Below are 23,062 nucleotides of genomic sequence, written 5' to 3' on the forward strand. Positions count from 1 at the left end.
ATTTTGAGCAAGGGGAGCTGTGATGGCAATAGTTTATTTCTAAAAAAGGTACCCCCCATTGGTGAAACCACATCCTTGTTGGCAAAGACTTCATAACATTTGTGTACCTTAAAGAGCTCACTTAAAAAGCTCTTTTTTGTGTTGCCTGGTTGCTCACATTGGACACAATAGACTTCATATAAATTTGATAAAGCAATGCTGTTAGTTTGGCTCAGTAGTTCATTACAAATATTTATTGTCATGCGGGTACTGGGTAGACAACAGCTGATAACCCGGGCCCCTGCGATATCCCTCAGACTAGGGAAAACCCTGTCTGTCCCTCTCCCAGAATTTACACTGATGGTGTGCTTGTCTGGGCTGCCAGGCCTGACCCTGACTCCTGTTTCAGTCCTATGCTGAAACCTCAACCCGCCACCCAGTGATTTGACCACACACCAACCTCAACAGAAAGTACAGACAGGGAAAACTAAAAAACGCACCACGCCGCAGACACACAGGAAAACACTATAATGTGCACAGGGCAAAACAAATACAAATGTAGGAAGGAGAAATATGACAAAGGATAATATACCACCAGATACGATATTTCTTCTCCTAGACCACCACTCCAGACCGAGATCACCAGACACAAGACACAAGCTATAATCGGCGACGCCCAAAGTCCAGAATGACTATTTAAAGGCCACGGGCGTGACCCAGCCTCCAACCCGATTACCAGCTAGATTAACCCCGGACAACCTGGATAAAGTCTAGGAGGCGCCACTGAGCGTATAGTGGACGAATGTGGAATTACCGCTGTCTGTCGGACGCCCTAGTGTGAATAGCGTCCGACATGACATTTATTTGTCGATAATATTAGTTTCTCTCCTTGACAGCGATAACTTTGGCTGCCTAAAATGTACAAATGGCGAATGTACAAATGGCAATTTGGAATCCAGATTAAAATACTGTATACCGAATGCATTCAGACAATCACATAGCTGCATTTCTTGTAAAACATTTACAGATGTGACAGACAATGCTCATAGTTTATTCAATTCACAAACAGTTCTAAGCCTCTATATGTTTGCTGTTTGTCATTGTAAAACATTAAGATTTACTGAAACTCTGCCTGTGTTGGTTTGATCTAAATCCTTGTGGATTTTATTTTCTAGGTGTTTATGGCCCCTTGTCTGATGACTCCATGATATCTCAGTTTCATACAACCTTGAAAGCTGGCCACTGGAAGGTCTGGGTGAAACTAGAGTTACTACATAGTGTAAATCACTATATAAGACCAGAGAAACATGACTAAGACAAATGCCAAAACTGGGGTACCTGTACATGTACAGTGTGCTGATACCTGCATAATTGGGGAAGCCCATGCAGTGTAGGTAATCTCCCAGGGGTTCTCTGTCTTGGTCTTGCTTCTCTGATATTCCAGATGGATGATGTTTAAAAGCCTCTTGTGGATGATGTAAGTATACTGTATGTAGTTAATCTTCATATATACGTAATCACCAAATGTATTTAATCCTTATATGTATTTATTAACCTTTCTATGTTAACATATACAAAAGTGTACGCACTCACACTATTCAATTCATGCTATTCCTTGAATTTTGTAGTTTGAAATAAAATTGCATTGTATTGCAAGTATTAGCCTTATTTAAAGCCGTATGTCAACCTTAGTGTTAAAACCATGGCAAATAAAATTGCCAAATTCTCCTGCAAAAAATTCTGCAAAGAGGGAACGATCATACCATTAAAGAGTACGAGTGGATTTTCATGGGCCCATCCAGTATGTGGGTTCCAAGGCGTAATGGGGTGCATATGACAGACTATGCAGCAGGGCTGGCCTTGCTTCCAATGTGTAAAACAAAGGAGTACGGAGTACAAAATGCATATTGTGAAGTGGATTTTCATGGGCCCATCAAGAATGTGTGTTCCAAGGCGTAATGGGGTGCATATGACTGACTATGCAGCAGGGCTGGCCTTGCTGCCAATGTGTAAAACAAAGGAGTACGGAGTACACAATGCATATTGTGAAGTGGATTTTCATGGGCCCATCCAGTATGTGGGTTCCATGGCGTAATGGGGTGCATATGACTGACTATGCAGCAGGGCTGGCTTAGCTGCCAATGTGTAAAACAAAGGAGAATGGAGTACAAAATGCATATTGTGAAGTGTATTTTCAGGGGCCCATCCAGTATGTGGGTTCAAAGGCTTATTGGGGTGCATATGAATTGGTAGCAGGGCAGGCCATGAATTCAATGCAAAACTTTTTCAGGAGTCCCCCCTGGACTTCTTATGAAAGGGGTATTATGGTGCGTTGTAATTCTTGGCAGCCCATCCACTCACAGCATAGGCTACAACAGCTTAGGAGACCCACTGTTTAATAATGGCCCTTTAACCCCTTAGTGACAGAGCCAATTTGGTACTTAATGACCGAGCCAATTTTTACAATTCTGACCACTGTCCCTTTATGAGGTTATAACTCTGGAACGCTTTAACAGATCATGCTGATTCTGATATTGTTTTTCGTGACATATTGTACTTCATGTTAGTGGTAACATTTCTTCGATATTACTTGCGATTATTTATGAAAAAAATGGAAATATGGCAAAAATTTTAAAAATTGTGCAATTTTCAAACTTAATTTTTATGCCCTTAAATCAGAGAGATATCTGACACAAAATAGTTAATAAATAACATTTCCCACATGTCTACTTTACATCAGCACAATTTTGGAAACAAAATTTTTGTTGTTAGGAAGTTATAAGGGTTAAAAGTTGACCAGCGATTTCTCATTTTTGCAACAAAATTTACAAAACCATTTCTTTTAGGGACCATCTCACATTTAAAGTCACTTTGAGGGGTGTACATGACAGAAAATACCCAAACTTGACACCATTATAAAAACTACACCCCTCCAGGTGCTCAAAACCACATTCAAGAAGTTTATCAACCCTTTACGTGCTTCACAGGAACTGAAACAATGTGGAAGGAAAAAATGAACATTTAACTTTTTTTTGCAAATATTTTATTTCAGAACTAATTTTTTTTATTTTCACAAGTGTAAAAAGAGGAAATAAACCACAAAATTTGTTGTGCAATTTCTTCTGAATGCGTCGATACCCCATATGTGGGGGTAAAGCACTGTTTGGGTGCACGGCAGAGCTTGGAAGAGAAGGAGCGCTGTTTGACTTTTTCAATGCAGAATTGGCTGGAAATGAGATCGGACGCCATGTCACTTTAGGAGAGCCCCTGATGTTCCTAAACAGTGGAAACCCCCCCAAGTGACCCCATTTTGTAAACTAGACCCATTATGGAACTTATCTAAATGTGTGGTGAGCACTTTGAACCCCCAAGTGCTTCACAGAAATTTATGACGTAGAGCCGTGAAAATGAACAATACTTTTTCTTTCCTCAAAAATGATATTTTAGCTCTCAATTTTTTATTTTCTCAAGGGTAATATGAGAATTTGGACCACAAAATTTATTGGGCAAATTATCCTGAGTACGCTGATACTCCATATGTGGGCGCATGGGAGAGCTCGGAATGGAAGGAGCGCCGTTTTGGAATGCAGACTTTGATAGAATGGTCTGAGGGCGTTATGTTGCGTTTGAAGAGCCCATGATGTACCTAAACAGTAGAACCCCCCCCCCCCCACAAGTGACCCCATTTTGGAAACTATACCCCCCAAGGAACTTATTTAGTTGTGTGGTGAGCAATTTGAACGCCCAAGTGCTTCACAGAAGTTTATAATGCAGAGTCGTGAAAATAAAAAAAAAAAATTTTCCACAAAAAAGATTTTTTCAGCCAATTTTTTATTTTCCCAAGGGTAACAGGAGAAATTGGACCCCAAAAGTTGTTGTCCAATTTGTCCTGAGTACGCTGATACCCCATGTGTGGGGGGAAAACTGTTTGGGCACACATCGGGGCTCGGAAGGGAAGTAGTGACGTTTTAAAATGCAGTCTTTGATGGAATGGTCTGCAGTTGTCATGTTGCATTTGCAGAGCTCCTGATGTACCTGAACAGTAGAAACCACCCACAAGTGACCCCATTTTGGAAACTAGACCCCCCCAAAGAGCTTACTAGAGTGGTGGGCACTATGAACCCCCAACTGCTTCACAGAAGTTTATAATTTAGAGCCATGAAAATAAAAAAATCATATTTTTTCCACAAAAATTATATTTCACCCCCAAATTTTTACTTTCACAAGGGTAACAGGAGAAATTGGACCCTGAAATTTATTGGGCAATTTATCTTGAGTACGATGATAGCCCATATGTGGAGGGGACCACTGTTTGGGCTCATGGCAGAGCTCGGAAGGGAAGGAGCGCCGTTTTGGAATGCAGACTTTGATAGAATGGTCTGCGGGCGTTATGTTGCGTTTGCAGAGCCCTGATGTACCTAAACAGTAGAAACCCCTACAAGTGACCCCATTTTGGAAACTAGACCCCCCTCCAAGGAACTTATTTAGATATGTGGTGAGCATTTTGAATGCCCAAGTGCTTCAGAGAAGTTTGACGCAGAGCCGTGAAAATAAAAAATCATTTTTTTTCTACAAAAATGATTTTTTAGCCCCCAATTTTTTTTATTTTCGCAAGGGTAACAGGAGAAACTGGATGCCAAAATTTGTTGTCCAACTAGTACTTAGTACGCTGATGCCCCATATGTGGGGGCAAACCACTGTTTGGGCACAAGGCAGAGCTCAGAAGGGAGAGAACACCATTTGACTTTTTGAGCGCAAAATTGTCTGTCTCGTTTGGAGACCCCCTGATGTACCTAAACAGTTCAAACCCCCAAATTCTAACTCCAACCCTAACCCCAACACACCCCTAACCCTAATCCCAACCCTATCCATAATCCTAATCACAACCCTAACCCCAAATCACCCCTAACCCTAATCCCAACCCTAACCATAACCCTAATCAAAACCCTAAACCCAACACACCCCTAATCCTAATCTGAACCCTAACCTCAAACATAACCCTAATCTCAATACACCCCTAATCCCAACCCTCACCTTAACCCTAATCCCAAAACTAACCCTAATTCCAAACGTAACCCTAACCCTAATTCCAACTCTAACTAACTTTAGCCCTAACCCTAGCCCTAACCCTAACTTTAGCCCCAACCCTAACTTTAGCCCCAACCTAACCCCAACCCTAACTTTAGCCCCAACCCTAACCCTAACCCTAACACTAATCCTAGCCCTAGCCCCAACCCTAACACTAACTTTAGCCCCAACACTAACTCTAGCCCTAACCCTAACTTTAGCCCCAACCCTAACCCTAGCCCTAACTCTACCACCAACCCTAACCCTAACCCTAGCCCTAACCCTAGCCCCAACCCTAACCCTAACTTTAGCCCCAACCCTAACCCTAGCCCTAACCCTAACCCTAATTGGAAAATGGAAATACATACTTTTTTTATTTTATTATTTTTTCCTAACTAAGGGGGTGATAAAGGGGGGGGGGGTTACTATTTTTTTTATTTTGATCACTGTGATAGGATCTCACAGTGACCAAAATAAAGGAAGAGGAAGAATCTTCCTCTGCCGGCCGGCAGATCACGGCGGGCGCACTGCGCATGCGCCCGCTATTTCATCTGTCCAAAGAATGCTATTCCAGAACTGTGCTAGCTTTTTTAGATGTTTTTTAGAGGTCCAGCCCGGCTTTTTTATTCTTGATGCTTATGAGTGGCTTGCACCGTGCAGTGAACCCTCTTTACTTTCATGCAGCCTTCTCTTTATGGTAGATTTGGATATTGATACGCCTACCTCCTAGAGAGTGTTGTTCACTTGGTTGGCTGTTGTGAAGGGGTTTCTCTTCACCATGGAGATTATTCTGCGATCCTCCACCACTGTTGTCTTCCGTGGGCGCCCAGGTCTTTTTGCATTGATGAGTTCACCAGTGCTTTCTTTCTTTTTCAGAATGTACCAAACTGTAGATTTTGCCACTCCTAATACTGTAGCAATTTCTCGGATGGGTTTGTGATAATTATAGGGGATAACTCAGGAGACTCTTTGCGTGGAACAAGACAACTTCAACTGAATCTGAACTGTTTTGTTTAAAATTCATTGTGGTAATGTCTATAACCAAAATTAGAAAAATGTTGTCTCTGTCCAAATATATATGGACCTAACTGTAGATTGTGAGCCCCATCGGGGACAGTGATGATAATGTGAGCAAAACTGTAAAGCGCTGCGGAATATGTTAGCGCTATATAAAAATAAAGATTATTATTAAACCGACCCGAATCATGTTCTCTGGGGTCTCAGCTAGCCCCGGCAACTGAGACCCCAGAGAAAATCCGACTTTGGGGGGCGCTATACACTTTTTTCACAGCGCCGTTAAGTAACGGCGCTGTGGTTTAAGTACCCTTAACTGCCGCCGTTAAAAAGCGTATTGGCGGTCGTTAAGGGGTTAAGAAGATTAATGCTGCCTGGTGCACCAGTAAAAATAGGCTCCGGGTCTTTAAGAGTCCCTCCTTCATAAATGAAACAAGATGAGTCTGCTTATGTGTCACACACCACATGGCCAGCTAGGGTTGTTAAATGTTACAATGACATTTCCCAGTGAATGCATTTGTAGTGGTTGAAAGCAATGTTAAAGTTGAAAAACGCTGCAAAAACACTGCGTCTGAACTAAGCCTCAGTGGGGGAGGAAATTTTCCGTCTGGGGTTAAATATTTGGCCTTACAGGCAAGTCATTAACCTGCAAAGGATGTACCTTGACATATTTCCCAGCAAAATCCGTTTTGTTTTCGTTTTAGTGTGTTTTTTGTTGCACTGGGAAAAATGGAATGAATCTCGGAAAAAAATGTTTACAGCTGTGAACTAGGAGTCAGGAATGCTTCCAGGGGCGATCCCCATGAGGTCCCTGTGTATTTTGAGCAGTGTTTCCATCATTTTCAGACGTTTTTAGACCTTAAAAGGACCCCCGGGTGGATCATGGTAAAAATATTCGGGTCTCCCATAGACTTACATTGGGCTCGTTGTTCTGGCCGAGTACCCGAGTATTCCAATCTGCTCGACTCGAGCAACGAGTACCCGAGCATTTTAGTGTTTGCTCATCACTAGTAGTATTCCCACACATATGGGGTATTTGCGTGCTCAGGAGAAATTTCACAACAAATTGTATGAAGCAATTTCACCCATTACCCTTATGAAAATGCAAAATATGGAGCTAAAAAGATTTATTTGGGAAAAAGTTTTTTTTTTATTTCCACGGCTCTACGTTATAAACTTCTGTGAAGCATTTGGGGGTTCAAAGTGCTCACCATACATCTAGATAAGTTCCTAAGGGGGTCGTGTTTCCAAAATGGGGTCACTTGTTGGGGGTTTCCACTTGTTAGGCACGTCAGGGACTCTACAAACGCGACATGGTGTCAGCTATCGATTCCAGACAATTTTGTATTCCAAAAGTCAAATGGAACTCCCCTTCCGAGCCCTGCCGTGCGCCCCAACAGTGGTATTCTCCCACATATGTGGTATCGGCATACTCAGGAGAAATCTCACAACAAATTTTATGGTGCAATTTCTTCCGTTACCCTTGTGAGAATGGAAAATATAGTAATAAAAAACATTTTTGTGGGAAAAAGTGAAATGTTAATTTTTTTTCCTTCCACGTTCCATTAATTCTTGTGAGGCACCTGAAGGGTTATAAACTTCTTCAATGTGGTTTTGCGCACCTTGAGGGGTGCAGTTTTTAGAATGTTGTCACTTTTGAGTATTTTCTTTCATATAGATGCCTCAAAGTGACTTCATATGTGAGGTGGTCCATAAAAAAAATGGTTTTGTAAAATTTGTTGAAAAAATGAAAAATCGCTGGTCAACTTTTAACCCTTATAACTTCCTAACAAAAAAATTTTGGTTCCAAAATTGTGCTGATGTAAAGTAGACATGTGAGAAATGTTATTTATTAACTATTTTGTGCAATATGACTTTCTGATTTAAGAGCATAAAAATTAAAAGTTTGAAAATTGCAAAATTTTCAAGATTTTCGCAAATTTCTTTTTTTTTCACAAATAAATGCATGTCATATTGAAGAAATTTTACCACTATCATAAAGTACAATATGTCACATATTGTGACAAACAGTCTCAGAATCACCAGGATGCGTTGAAGCATTCCAGAGTTGTCACCTCATAAAGTGACAGTGGTCAGAATTGTAAAAATTGGCCGGGTCACGAAGGCAAAAACAGGCCCGGGAACGAAAGGGTTAATATGTTATATTTTGTTTTACTTAACATTTCTGTCTGGTGTAATCCCCATTAGGAAATGAGCTCCATAATCGACAATGCCATCCAGTGTACATCTTGCCACATGTATGCAATCCTTGAGCAGCCGGTCGAGGGTGCATACTGCTGTGTGAGATGTGAGCACGTTGTGGATTTGGAAGCCCAGGTTCTGGATCTAAATATGCAGCTGGCAACATTGAGATCCATAGACAATATGGAAAGGAGTTTGCTGCTCACTGAGCAGATGCTCAATGGGATAGATGTGGGGGAGGATGGTATTATGGAGCTGTAGGAAAGTGAGGCAGCTAGCTGGGTGACAAAAGCTGGGGTAGAGGGAAGAGTGCCAGGGAGGCTAGTCCTGATCTGGCACACCTCAATAAGTTTGCTAAGTTGGCAGATGAGGGGGGTGCCAGTACAGGGGTAGCACTGCTGCAGCAAGGCATGTCCTCTGAAAGCCAGAGGAGTGTCTGCTCCAATAAGGAGGGAAATAGAGGAGCAGGGCAGGCCAGACAGGTGCTGGTAGTGGAGGACTCAATTATTAGGGGAACAGAAAGGGCAATCTGTCACAAAGACAGGGATCGTCGAACGGTTTGCTGCCTACCTGGTGCTCGAGTCCGACATATCGCTGATCGGGTTGACAGATTAGGGGAGGGAGGGGCTGGTGAGGACCCAGCGGTCATGGTGCACATTGGCACAAATGACAAGGTTAGAGGAAGGTGGAAGGTCCTTAAAAACGATTTCAGGGAATTAGGCTATAAGCTTAAAGCAAGGACCTCCAAGGTGGTATTCTCTGAAATACTGCCTGTACCACGTGCCACACTAGAGAGACAATGGGAAATTTGGGCGATAATTAAGTGGCTCAGGAATTGGTGTAGGAAGGAGGGGTTTGGGTTCCTGGAGAACTGGGCCAACTTCTCAGTTGGCTACTGGTTCTACACTAGGGACAGGCTGCACCTCAATGGGGAGGGTGGAGCTGTGCTGGGGAAAATAAAGGCTAGAAGGTTGGAGGAGTGTTTAAACCAGGGATGGGGGAGGGTATTTATTTTATAGGAGGCGAAGATAGTGCAAATAGTGACCTGGGCACAAATAAAGAAATGGGGGGTGGGGATAGAACAGTTCATAATTTAAGAAAGTATAGAGGTACAAAAAGAAACATAAAGTGCATGTATACTTATGCCAGGAGCCTCACCAACAAAATGGAGGAATTAGAATTAATTTTTTTGGAACATAATTATGACACGGTGGGGATATCTGAAACATGGCTGGATGAGAGCCATGACTGGGCTGTTAATTTACAGGGCTATAGTCTGTTCAGAAATGACCATATAAATAAGCGAGGGGGTGGTGTTTATATGTAAAATCATCCTTAAAACCCATCCTGCATGATAATATAGGTGAATCTAATGAAAACGTAGAGTCTCTGTGGGTGGAGATAAGGGGAGGGGGAAAAAATAATAAATTACTGATAGGGGTTAGTTATAAGTCTCCAAAAATAATGGAAGCAACGGGGAATATCCTCATAAAGCAAATAGATGAAGCTGCGACTCAAGGAGAAGTCATTATTATGGAGGACTTCAACTACCCTGAAATAGATTGGGGAACAGAAACCTGCAGTTCCAGCAAAGGTAATCGGTTTTTGACAACTATGAGAGACAATTACCTTTCACAACTGGTTCAGGACCCAACAAGAAGGGGGGCATTGCTAGACCTAATATTAACCAACAGGCCAGACCGCATATCAAATATAAGGGTTGGCGGTCACTTGAGTAATAGTGATCACAAAATAATAAGTTTTCATGTATCCTTTAATAAGATGGGTTGTAGGAGGGTTATAAGGACACTAAACTTCAGGAGGGCAAATTTCCAACAGGTGAGAGATTATCTTGGTGCAATTAATTGGGACGATATCCTAAGACATAAAAAAACACAAAGAAAATGGGAGACGTTTATTAGCATCCTGGATAGGACCTGTGCACAGTATATACCGTATGGGAATAAACATACTAGAAATAGGAGGAAACCACTATGGCTAAGTAGAGCTGTAAGGGGCGCAATAAGTTACAAAAAGAAAGCATTTAGAGAATTAAAGGAAGCAGGTAGTGAGGAGGTATTAAATAATTATAGAAAATTAAATAAATTCTGTAAATAGCAAATCAAGGCAGCAAAGATTGAGACAGAGAGACTCATTGCCAGAGAAAGTAAAAATAATCATAAAATATTCTTTAACTACATAAATAGTAAGAAACTAAAAAATTATAGTGTTGGCCCCCTTAAAAATAGTCTGGGTGAAATGGTGGATGAGGATGAGGAAAAAGCCAATATGCTAAATTACTTTTTTTCAACAGTATTTACACAAGAAAATCCCATGACGGACAACATGATCAGTGATAACAAAAATTCCCCATAAAATATCACCTCCTTACCCCAGCAGGAAGCACGACGGCGTCTAAAAATCACTAATATTGACAAAGTTCCGGGCCCAGATGGGATACACTCCCGAGTACTGCAGGAATTAAGTACAGTCATTGATAGACCATTATTTTTAATCTTTAAAGACTCCATAATAACAGGGTCTGTACCACAGGACTGGCGTATAGCAAATGTGGTGCCAATATTCAAAAGGGGACAAAAACTGAACTCGGAAATTATAGGCCAGTAAGCTTAACCTCTACTGTGGGTAAAATCCTGGAGAGTATTCTAGGAGATGCTATGCTGGAGTATCTGAAGAGGAATAACCTCATGACCCAATATCAGCATGGGTTTACATGGGACCGTTCCTGTCAGACTAATCTGATCAATTTCTTTGAAGAGGTAAGTTCCTGGACCAAGGACACGCAGTGGATGTGGTGTATATGGACTTTTCAAAAGCTTTTGATACTGTGCCACACAAAAGGTTGATACATAAAATGAGAACAATGGGAATAGGGGAAAATATGTGTAAGTAGGTTAAGATCTGGCTCAGGGATAGGAAACAAACGTGGTTATTAACCCCTTCATGACCCAGCCTATTTTGGCCTTAATGACCTTGCCATTTTTTGCAATTCTGACCAGTGTCCATTTATGAGGTAATAACTTAGGAACGCTTCAACGGATCCTTGCGGTTCTGAGATTGTTTTTTCGTGACATATTGGGCTTCATGTTAGTGGTAAATTTAGGTCGATAATTTCTGAGTTTATTTGTGAAAAAAACGGAAATTTGGCGAAAAATTTGAAAATTTTGCAATTTTCACATTTTGAATTTTTATTCTGTTAAACCAGAGAGTTATGTGACACAAAATAGTTAATAAATAACATTTCCCACATGTCTACTTTACATTAGCACAATTTTGTAAACAAATTTTTTTTTTGCTAGGAAGTTATAAGGGTTAAAATTTGACCAGTGATTTCTCATTTTTACAACAAAATTTACAAAACCATTTTTTTTAGGGACCACCTCACATTTGAAGTCAGTTTGAGGGTTCTATATGGCTGAAAATACCCAAAAGTGACACCATTCTAAAAACTGCACCCCTCAAGGTGCTCAAAACCACATTCAAGAAGTTTATTAACCCTTCAGGTGTTTCACAGCAGCAGAAGCAACATGGAGGGGAAAAATTAACATTTAACTTTTTAGTCACAAAAATGATCTTTTCGCAACAATTTTTTTATTTTCCCAAGGGTAAAAGGAGAAACTGGACCACGAATGTTGTTGTCCAATTTGTCCTGAGTACGCTGATACCTCATATGTGGGGGTAATCCCCTGTTTGGGCGCACGGCAGGGCTCGGAAGGGAAGGAGCGCCATTTGACTTTTTGAATGAAAAATTGGCTCCAATCTTTAGCGGACACCATGTCGCGTTTGGAGAGCCCCCGTGTGCCTAAACATTGGAGCTCCCCCACAAGTGACCCCATTTTGGAAACTAGACCCCCCAAGGAACTTATCTAGAAGCATAGTGAGCACTTTAAACCCCCAGGTGCTTCACAAATTAATCCGTAAAAATGAAAAAATACTTTTTTTTCACACAAAATTTCTTTTAGCCTCAATTTTTTCATTTTCACATGGGCAACAGGATAAAATGGATCCTAAAATTTGTTGGGCAATTTCTCCTGAGTACGCCAATACCTCATATGTGGGGGTAAACTACTGTTTGGGCACATGGTAAGGCTCGGAACGGAAGGAGCGCCATTTGACTTTTTGAATGAAAAATTATCTCCATCGTTAGCGGACACCATGTCAGGTTTGGAGAGCCCCTGTGTGCCTAAACATTGGAGCTCCCCCACAAGTGACCCCATTTTGGAAACTAAACCCCACAAGGAACTTATCTAGATGCATTGTGAGCACTTTAAACCCTCAGGTGCTTCACAAATTGATCCGTAAAAATGAAAAAGTACTTTTTTTTCACACAAAATTTATTTTAGCCTCAATTTTTTCATTTTCACATGGGCAACAGGATAAAATGGATCCTAAAATTTGTTGGTCAATTTCTCCTGAGTACGCCGATACCTCATATGTGGGGGTAAACCACTGTTTGGGTGCACGGCAAGGCTCGGAAGGGAAGGCGCGCCATTTGACTTTTTGAATGGAAAATTAGCTCCAATCGTTAGTGGACACCATGTCGCGTTTGGAGAGCCCCTGTGTGCCTAAACATTGTAGCTCCCCTACAAGTGACCCCATTTTGGAAACTAGACCCCCCAAGGAACTAATCTAGATGCATAGTGAGCACTTAAAACCCCCAGGTGCTTCACAGAAGTTTATAACGCAGAGCCATGAAAATAAAAAATTATTTTTCTTTCCTCAAAAATGATTTTTAGCCCGGAGTTTTTTATTTTCCCAAGGATAATAGGAGAAATTGGACCCCAAATGTTGTTGTCCAGTTTGTCCTGAGTACGATGATACCCCATATGTGGGGGTAAACCACTGTTTGGGCACACGGCAGGGCTTGGAAGGGAAGGCACGCCATTTGGCTTTTTGAATGGAAAATTAGCTTCAATCATTAGCGGACACCATGTCGCATTTGGAAAGCCCCTGTGTGCCTAAACATTGGAGCTCCCACACAAGTGACCCCCATTTTGGAAACTAGACCTCCCAAGGAACTAATCTAGATGTGTGGTGAGCACTTTGAACCCCCAAGTGCTTCACAGAAGTTTATAACGCAGAGCCGTGAAAATAATAAATGTGTTTTCTTTCCTCAAAAATATTTTTTTAGCCCAGAATTTTTTAATTTTCCCAAGAGTAACAGGAAAAATTTGACCCCAAAAGTTGTTGTCCAGTTTCTCCTGAGTACGCTGATACCCCATATGTGGGGGTAAACCACTGTTTGGGCACATGCCGGGGCTCGGAAGGGAAGTAGTGACGATTGAAATGCAGACTTTGATGGAATGGTCTGCGGGCGTCACGTTGCATTTGCAGAGCCCCTGATGTGCCTAAACAGTAGAAACACCCCATAAGTGACCCCATTTTGGAAACCAGACCCCCCAAGGAACTTATCTAGATGTGTGGTGAGCACGTTCAACCCCCAAGTGCTTCACAGAAGTTTACAACGCAGAGCCGTGAAAATAAAAAATCATTTTTCTTTCCTCAAAAAAGATGTTTTAGCAAGCAATTGTTTATTTTCACAAGGGTAACAGGAGAAATTGGACCCCAATATTTGTTGCCCAGTTTGTTTTGAGTACGCTGATACCTCATATGTGGGGGTAAACCACTGTTTGGGCGCACGTCAGGGCTCGGAAGGGAAGTAGTGACATTTGAAATGCAGACTTTGATGGAATGGTCTGCGGGCGTCACGTTGCATTTGCAGAGCCCCTGATGTGCCTAAACAGTAGAAACACCCCATAAGTGACCCCATTTTGGAAACTAGACCCCCCAAAGAACTTATCTAGATGTGTGGTGAGCACGTTCAACCCCCAAGTGCTTCACAGAAGTTTACAACGCAGAGCTGTGAAAATTAAAAATCATTTTTCTGTCCTCAAAAAAGATGTTTTAGCAAGCAATTTTTTTTTCACAAGGGTAGCAGGAGAAATTGGACCCCAATATTTGTTGCCCAGTTTGTTGTGAGTATGCTGGTACCCCATATGTGGGGGTAAACCACTGTTTGGGCGCACGTCAGGGCTTGGAAGGGAAGTAGTGACATTTGAAATGCAGACTTTGATGGAATGGTCTGCGGGCGTCACGTTGCATTTGCACAGCCCCTGATGTGCCTAAACAGTAGAAACACCCCACAAGTGACCCCATTTTGGAAACTAGACCCCAAAAGGATCTTATCTAGATGTGTGGTGAGCACTTTCAACCCCCAAGTGCTTCACATAAGTTTATAACGTAGAGCCGTGAAAATAAAAAATAATTGTTCTTTCCTCAAAAATTATGTTTTAGCAAGTAATTTTTTATTTTTGCAAGGGTAACAGGAGAAATTGGACCCCAATAGTTGTTGCCCAGTTTGTCCTGAGTACGCTGGTATCCCATATGTGGGGGTAAACCACTGTTTGGGCGCACGTCGGGGCTTGGAAGGGAGGGCGCACCATTTGACTTTTTGAACGCAAGATTGGCTGGAATCAATGGTGGCGCCATGTTGCGTTTGGAGACCCCTGATGTGCCTAAACAGTGGAAACCCCTCAATTCTAACTTCAACACTAACCCCAACACACCCCTAACCCTAATCCCAACTGTAGCCATAACCCTAATCACAACCCTAACCCCAACACACCCCTAACCACAACCCTAACCCCAACACACCCGTAACCCTAAATCCAACCCTAACCCTAATCCTAACCCTAATCCCAACCCTACCCACAACTGTAACCCCAACACAACCCTAACCCTATCCTTAACCCTAACCACAGGCCTAATCTTAACCCTATTTCCAACCCTAGCCCTAATTCCAACCCTAAGGGTACCGTCTCACATAACGATTTACCAACGATCACGACCAGCGATACGACCTGGCCGTGATCGTTGGAAAGTCGTTGTGTGGTCGCTGGGGAGGTGTCACACAGACCGCTCTCCAGCGACCAACGATGCCAAGGTCCCGGGTAACCAGGGTAAACATCGGGTTACTAAGCGCAGGGCCGCGCTTAGTAACCCGATGTTTACCGTGGTTACCAGCGTAAAAGTAAAAAAAAAAAAAACGTACATACTCACATTTTGGTGTCCTTCAGGTCCCTTGCCGTCTGCTTCCCGCTCTGAGTGCCGCCGTACAGTGAGAGCAGAGCGCAGCGGTGATGTCACTGCTGTGCTGTGCTCTCACTTTCCGGCCGGCAGACAGTCAGAGCGGGAAGCAGACGGCAAGGGACCTGAAGGACACCGAAATGTGAGTATGTACGTTTTTTTTTTTTTTTACTTTTACGCTGGTAACCACGGTAAACATCGGGTTACTATGCGCGGCCCTGCGCTTAGTAACCCGATGTTTACCCTGGTTACAAGCGAACGCATCGCTGGATCGCTGTCACAACGATCCAGCGATGACAGCGGGAGATCCAGCGACGAAAGAAAGTTCCAAACGATCTGCTACGACGTACGATTCTCAGCAGGGTCCCTGATCGCTGCTGCGTGTCAGACACAGCGATATCGTATGGATATCGCTGGAACGTCACGGATCGTACCGTCGTAGCGATCAAAGTGCCACTGTGAGACGGTACCCTGACTCTAATTCCAACCCTAACCCTAAGGCTATGTGCCCACTTTGCGGATTCGTGTGAGATTTTTCCGCACCATTTTTGAAAAATCCGCAGGTAAAAGGCACTGCGTTTTACCTACGGATTTACAGCGGATTTCCAGTGTTTTTTTGTGCGGATTTCACCTGCGGATTCCTATTGAGGAACAGGTGTAAAACGCTGCGGAATCCGCACAAAATTGACATGCTGCGGAAAATACAACACAGCGTTTCCGCACGGTATTTTCCGCACCATGGGCACAGCGGATTTGGTTTTCCATAGGTGTACATGGTACTGTAAACCTGATGGAAAACTGCTACGAATTCGCAGCGGCCAATCCGCTGCGGATCCGCGGCCAATCCGCTGCGGATCCGCGGCCAATCCGCTGCGGATCCGCGGCCAATCCGCTGCGGATCCGCGGCAATCCGCTGCGGATTCGCAGCCAAATCCGCACTGTGTGCACATGCCCTAACCCTACCCCTAACCCTAACCCTAATTCTAACCCTAGTTCTAACCCTAACCCTAGTAGAAAAAAAAATAAAAAATATTTTATTTATTTTTATTATTGTCCCTATGGGGGTGATAAAGGGGGGTCATTTACTATTTTTTTTATTTTGATCACTGTGATAAGCTATATCACAGTGATCAAAATACATCTGAAACGAATCTGCCAGCCGGCAGATTCGGCGGGCGCAGTGCGTATGCGCCCGCCATTTTGGAAGATGGCGGCGCCCTTGCAGAAGCCGGATGGACACCGGGAGGCCCGGTAAGTATTAAGGGGGGGTGATCGGATCACGGGGGGGGGGGACCGGAGCACAGGGAGGGGGGACCGGAGCACGGGGGGAGCGGACAGGAGGACGGAGGAGCGGACAGGACGACTTAGGGGGGCGGACCACGTAACGGAGCACTGGGGGGGCGATCGGTGGGGTGGGGGGGGGACAGATTAGGTTTTCCAGCCATGGCCGATGATATTGCAGCATCGGCCATGGCTGGATTGTAATATTTCACCGTTTTTTGGGGTGAAATATTACAAATCGCTCTGATTGGCAGTTTCACTTTCAACAGCCAATCAGAGCGATTGTAGCCACGAGGGGGTGAAGCCACCCCCCCTGGGCTGAAGCACCACTCCCCCTGTTCCTGGAGATCGGGTGAAATTGGAGTTAACCCTTTCACCCGATCTGCAGGAGCGCGATCCCTCCATGACGCATACGCTACGTCACAGGTCGGATTGGCACCGACTTTCATGACGCAGCGTATGCGTCAAAGGTCGGGAAGGGGTTAATGGAGCACACCCGGACTGGTTCACAGTTAACAGTGGGGTACCACAGGGGTCAGTATTGGGCCCTCTTCTTTTAAACATATTTACTAATGACCTTGTAGGGAGAATACTGAGTAGAATTTCAATTTTTACAGATGACATCAAACTATGCAGAGTAATCAATACAGAGGAGGACAATTTTATATTACAGGAGGATTTATGTAAACTAGAAGCTTGGGTTTATAAATGGCAAATGAGCTTTAAAGGGGATAAATGTGAGGTCATGCACTTGGGCAGAAAAAATAAGATGCATAATTATGTGCTTAATTGTAAAACACTGGGCAAAACTGTCACTGAAAAAGACATGGGGGCATGGGTAGATGACAAACTCACATTTAGTGGCCAGTATCAGGCAGCTCCTGCAAAAGCAAATAAAATAATGGGATGTGTGGCACCCCAGGAGTCCGGTTGCCGCAGTGGCATTGCCTCCCTCACAGGAGGTGATGTCATGCCTGGAAGCAGGGAGGGGTCCACTTGCCAGGTAACACCAGCATCCAACACTTTTCCTTACTCTATACCAGAAGGGGAACTCTAACACCTGGTTTCAGGGGAGCTTCACTATAAGTTCGGGCCTGGAGGCGGAGTTAGTTAGTGTAGTCTGAGTCTGAGGGAGTGAGAGGAGTCGAGGAGAACCTGGGGAGTGGAGCTGTAACCAAGCTCACCCCAGAGCTGAGCGCTGACAAAGAGGACTCCAGAATCCTTGGCTGTGTGGATGCTGTACGCCCCGAAAGCTGAATCTGGAGAGTAGGGGACTGCAAGCTCCCTGGCCACACCGAATGCCCAAAGGCAGTGCAGCAGATCAAGAGGCCGGGGGTGCCAGTGAAAAGGCAGTGCTCATGATAGGCTCACGCTGTCTACCATACAGGTTAGAAGCAACACGCAGGAGAGGAATCTGAGCAGAACTTAGAGAAGTAAGGACTTAAGAGAACAGTGCAGTAGGAAGGCCTCCAACCTCACCTGGCAAGGTGGATCCTATGTTGATTCCAGGCTGCCCAGACCCCCATCATCAACTGTTGCCCGTGCCCCAGACTGCAACTTCAACTACCAAGGTAAAGAAAACTACAATCCTTGTGTCCTCCAGTCATTTCCCGCACCCTCCGTCCTGCACCCCAATGTCCACAATCCCTTACAAAACTTTACCGGTAGCCCTGGGGCCCCGCTCCACCTGTGGGGAGCAGAACCATCCCTGCTGCGTCCCCATCGGCCCCAGTGGTCTCCTTAAGCAGCGGCGGCCACTCATTGCCGAATACCACAGGTGGTGTCACGATAAGTCCCCTATAAACTTTCCTGCATCATTTTTATTGCATGCCCAGGGCCACGGACCGGTTCACCGCTGTTGTGACAACTCCCTAAAGAACTGCCCGACCCGGTACCCCACGGCCCTAACGGGCATCGCAGATGCATAAAAAGAGGCACAGATGCTCATGAGGAGTACATAATTTTACCTTTATTCAAGTCACTGGTGCGACCACACTTAGAATAGTGTGTACAGTTCTGGTCTCCGGTGTATAAGACATAGCTGAACTAGAGCGGGTGCAGAGAAGAGCGACCAAGGTTATTAGAGTACTGGGGGGTCTGCAATACCAAGATAGGTTATTACACTTGGGGCTATTTAGTTTAGAAAAACGAAGGCTAAGGGATGATCTTACTACAATGTATAAATACATGATGGGGACAGTACAAAGACCTTTCTAATTATCTTTTTACTGGTTGACCTGAGACGGGGACAAGGGGGCATCCTCTACGTCTGGAGGAAAGAAGGTTTAATCATAATAACAGATGCGGATTTTTTACTGTAAGAGCAGAGAGACTATGAAACTCTCTGATGTATGATGTGATGTTGTAATGAGTGATTACTAAATTTACTAAACTTTAAGAAGAGACTGGATGCCTTTCTTGAAAAGTATAATGTTACAGGTTATATATACTAGTTTCCTTGATAGGGCGTTGATCCAGGGAACTAGTTTGATTGCCATATGTGGAGTCGGGAAGGAAATTTTTTCCCCAATGTGGAGCTTACTGTTTGTAACATGGTTTTTTTTGCCTTCCTATGGATCAACGTTAGGGCATGTTAGGTTAGTATATGGGTTGAACTACATGGATTTAAAGTCTTCCTTCAACCTTAAAAACAATGTTACTATGTTACTAAAAACTTTGTAGTATTAGTCCAAATTAATGTGATTCTCTGATGTGAAGTGCCAGTCATTTTTGTAATATTTAGACATCTTTTGGACTTATATACTTCAGCCATTGTCTGATAATATATATATATATATATATATATATATATATATATATATATACTGTATATATATATATAAAGCTGAGTGTATGTATACGTGTGTGTATCAAGCCCCGCCCATTCCACATAGCCCCACACACTCCGCATAGCCACACTCACTCCCAGGTACGGACTGGAGCTGAAATTCAGCCCTGACATTTGAAATCACACAGGCCCATCTTATCCCTGTAAGTGACGGATTCTACGACTTTGTCAACATCGTAGCAGATAAGATAGCCCATGACCAGAGAGGCCCTTCTGGCATTTGCCAGAATTGCCAGATGGCCAGTCCGGCCATGCTCACTCCACATGCAAAGCCCCGTCCATGCACCCCACGTTGCTAGCGCACAAGGGTGGAGACACATTCACCCCGAAAGCCACCCTGCAAAACCCACCGGCTGCAATGTTCCAGTCGCTGCGAGCTACAGTCAGGGCCGCCGCCTTCAGAGTATCAGTGCGCGGCAGACACAGGCCACATCTAGCTCCGTCGTGTCTAATTTGGGTTGCTCCTGTGAGGCATGATGTCAAGGGAAAGAGAGGAGCCTCATGGATTACATCGCTGTGCTCATAACAGGAAGTTGCTGTGCAGGTGTGAGGGGAAGAGAGGCGTGAGGGGAAAATGAGAGGAGTGAGGAGAAAATGAGAGGAGTGAGGGGAAAATATTGGAATGATGGGAAAATAGTGGAGTGAGTGGAAAATGAGAGGTGTGAGGTGGAAATGAGAGGTCTGAGGTGAAAGTGAAGAATTGTGAGTGGAAAATGAGAGGAGTGAGGGGAAAATAGTGATCGGAAAATGACAGGTGTTAGGTCAAAATGAGAAGTGTGAGGGTATGTGCACACGTCAGGATTTCTTGCAGAAATTTCCTGAAGAAAACCGGAAATTTTCTGCAAGAAATCCGCATTTTTTTTTTTGCGTTTTTTTTCCGTTTCTTTCGTGGTTTTTTTAGCATTTTGCAAGCGTAATTAGCTTGCAGAATGCTAAAGTTTTCCAAGCGATCTGTAGCATCGCTTGGAAAACTGATTGACAGGTTGGTCACACTTGTCAAACATAGTGTTTGACAAGTGTGACCAACTTTTTACTATAGATGCTGCCTATGCAGCATCAATAGTAAAAGATAGAATGTTTAAAAATAATAAAAAAAATAAAAAAAATTGTTATACTCACCTGCAGGCGTCCGTTCCTATAGATGCTGTGTGTGTTCAGGATCTTCGATGACGTCGCGGCTTGTGATTGGTCGCTGAGCGGTCACATGAGCGGTCACGCGACCAATCACAAGGCCGCGACGTCATCGCAGGTCCTGAACACAGACCATCTAAAGGAACGGAAGCGGCAGCATGCCTCCGGCGCCATCGAAGGTGAGCATATCACTATTTTTTATTTTAATTCTTTTTTTTTTTACCAATTATATGGTGCCCAGTCCGTGGAGGAGTCTCCTCTCCTCCACCCTGGGTACCAACCGTACATAATCTGCTTACTTCCCGCATGGTGTGCACAGCCCCGTGCGGGAAGTAAGCAGATCAATGCACTCCTAGGTGTGCAGAATCCCCGCAATTCCACATTTTTAATGAACATGTTGCTTTTTTTTCCGCGATGCGATTTTTTTCGCGGAAAAAAATGCAACATTTGCACAAGAAATGCAGAATACACTGTAAATAATAGGAGGCATATGTAAGCGGTTTTTTTCGCGTTTTTATCACGTTTTTATAGCGCAAAAACGCGAAAAAAACGCGAAAAATTCTGATCGTGTGCACATGGCCTGAGGGAGAAAATTACAGATGTGAGGGGGAAAATGAGAGGCGTGATGGGAAAATGAGAGAAGTGAGGTGCTGCTGCAGTATGAGGCTGTGTATAATTTGTCATAACCACAGTTAGTTACTATGCCCAGGCAACGCCGGGCTCTTCAGCTAGTTTAATATATTAGTAACTCTGGCACCCATAATGTAAAACAATAATAGAAGCTTTATTTATTAGGACAAACTCCCATTATCCCAGAGCAGGACATTCTTTTGGTTTTCACTGAGACTGGAAGCTATGATGTCCTGTTCTTTGTGATCTGATCGCTGAAGCCTGTGATTTGCTGCAGTGGTCAGATGACTCGAACAAAATATCATCTGAGGAACATCCAAAATAGCTAGGGAATCACAGGCCTCAGCACTCAAATGAGTGAAAAGCTGTATGTTAGCTCTTTCTTTTCCAATGGAAACCAAGTGATGGGGGTTAGAGCCAGGCAGTGTAGTGTCTTTTATTATTTTAGAACCATCCTTATTGAAAAATAGTTTTGAAGACAAGCAACCCCTTTAAGGGCACTACCGTAATGGATATTTTTCTAGACTTCTCTGACATAATGACCCTTCGCCTGCACAATGGAAGGGAGCATTATAAACAAAAGATGAATAGCAATGGCCAGGCAATAAACTGTTTGTTTATACTAGGAACAATAAATTATTCCATCTAAAAAACATGTTTTAGGTTTTGATGGGGTTTTTTTTCAAAATGGCTGTGTGCTGTAATATGGCTTCTGTGGTGACCTATATCTGACAGCAGGTGTTGGGTTTGCTGTTTTTCCATGTTTCGGAGCAGACGCCTCCATCACTCCTACATTGCACCTCCAAGGGTTTCATTTCCAAGAGAAAAGGAAACCATTGCCGCACTGATGATATGCTTCAGCCTCACCCCAACCGGCTCCATCTAAGACATGGGTCAATGGCAGACTCCTGAGCGTGCAGAACAATAGCACCGCACTCTACATAGTGTTAACACGAAACAGTACCGCACATTGGACGCAATGTTATTCTTAACCATAATGGTCCCTAAGAGCTGAAATGATCAAATAATCACTAGAAAATATCCTTACCCAAGGCTGCACAAGATGGAGCACAAAAGGAAGAGAAGAAGACCTCCACAGCTGCAGCCGATGCTGATGGTAGTTGCTCAGTGTCACTGGGCGATCCCGACCTTGCCAATATGCACAAGCTGCATCCTCCCTCTTGATGCACGATGGCTCTTATAACAACTCATACATTTCCATCCCTCCCCACTTCTCTCTCAAAATGTCCAGACCGCAAGCCAATAAATGCAAAAACAACAGGCTTAGTCCTGGTTTTGGATGCCGTTGCCTTTTGTGTTAGGAGAAGAAGACGTGATGATAAACTCCTTGTGTCTGTGCTGCTGCTGCTGCTGCTGCTGCTGCTGCTTCTCTCAGCGGAGATTAGCCGCGCCACCGCCCCTCTTCTGCAAATTGTGAGCAAGGCTAGGGGAGGTTCCAAAGGCGAGACAGAAGATGGAGCTGAGGCTGGTGCACAGCTACCATGAGCATGCTCTGCTAATGCTGCATCCCAGCCATCCAAGCACAGCCTCCACACACGATGTGCTCCATGGGATTACATAACTTCCACGGGGGACATGGATGTGCCCAAGTCACTGCTCCGGAATGGAAGCCATCACATAACTGACAGGAAAAACTAAGCACAGAACTGAGATATTTGTATTTAGTTCTTCGATATATGTATATAGATGTACACACCAGAAATAACCAGGACATGGGTCGCTGTGTGGGAATACTGTTAAGGTCTATGGGGTTCTTGTAACAGTAAGGTTATTTGTAAAGAC

The 23,062-nt window shown here is 43.7% G+C and overlaps 1 protein-coding gene across 13 annotated transcripts in view; it reads right to left on the reverse strand.

Moving 5' to 3' along the window:
* Nucleotides 1-22,835, reverse strand: part of CTNND2 (catenin delta 2) — a 3,400,942-nt gene extending 3,378,107 nt beyond the window's left edge. For 7 of the 13 annotated variants that reach the window (XM_077269507.1, XM_077269503.1, XM_077269504.1 and 4 more), the window contains exon 1: nucleotides 22,308-22,699. The gene's annotated coding sequence lies outside the window, so the exon portion shown is untranslated. Of the gene's footprint in view, nucleotides 1-22,307 lie in introns of all 13 variants that reach the window. The other 6 variants (XM_077269508.1, XM_077269506.1, XM_077269501.1 and 3 more) reach the window with 3 other exon arrangements.
* Nucleotides 22,836-23,062: the final 227 nt, after the last annotated feature.

Source organism: Ranitomeya variabilis, chromosome 6 (assembly GCF_051348905.1).
Source record: "Ranitomeya variabilis isolate aRanVar5 chromosome 6, aRanVar5.hap1, whole genome shotgun sequence".
NCBI lineage: Eukaryota > Metazoa > Chordata > Amphibia > Anura > Dendrobatidae > Ranitomeya > Ranitomeya variabilis.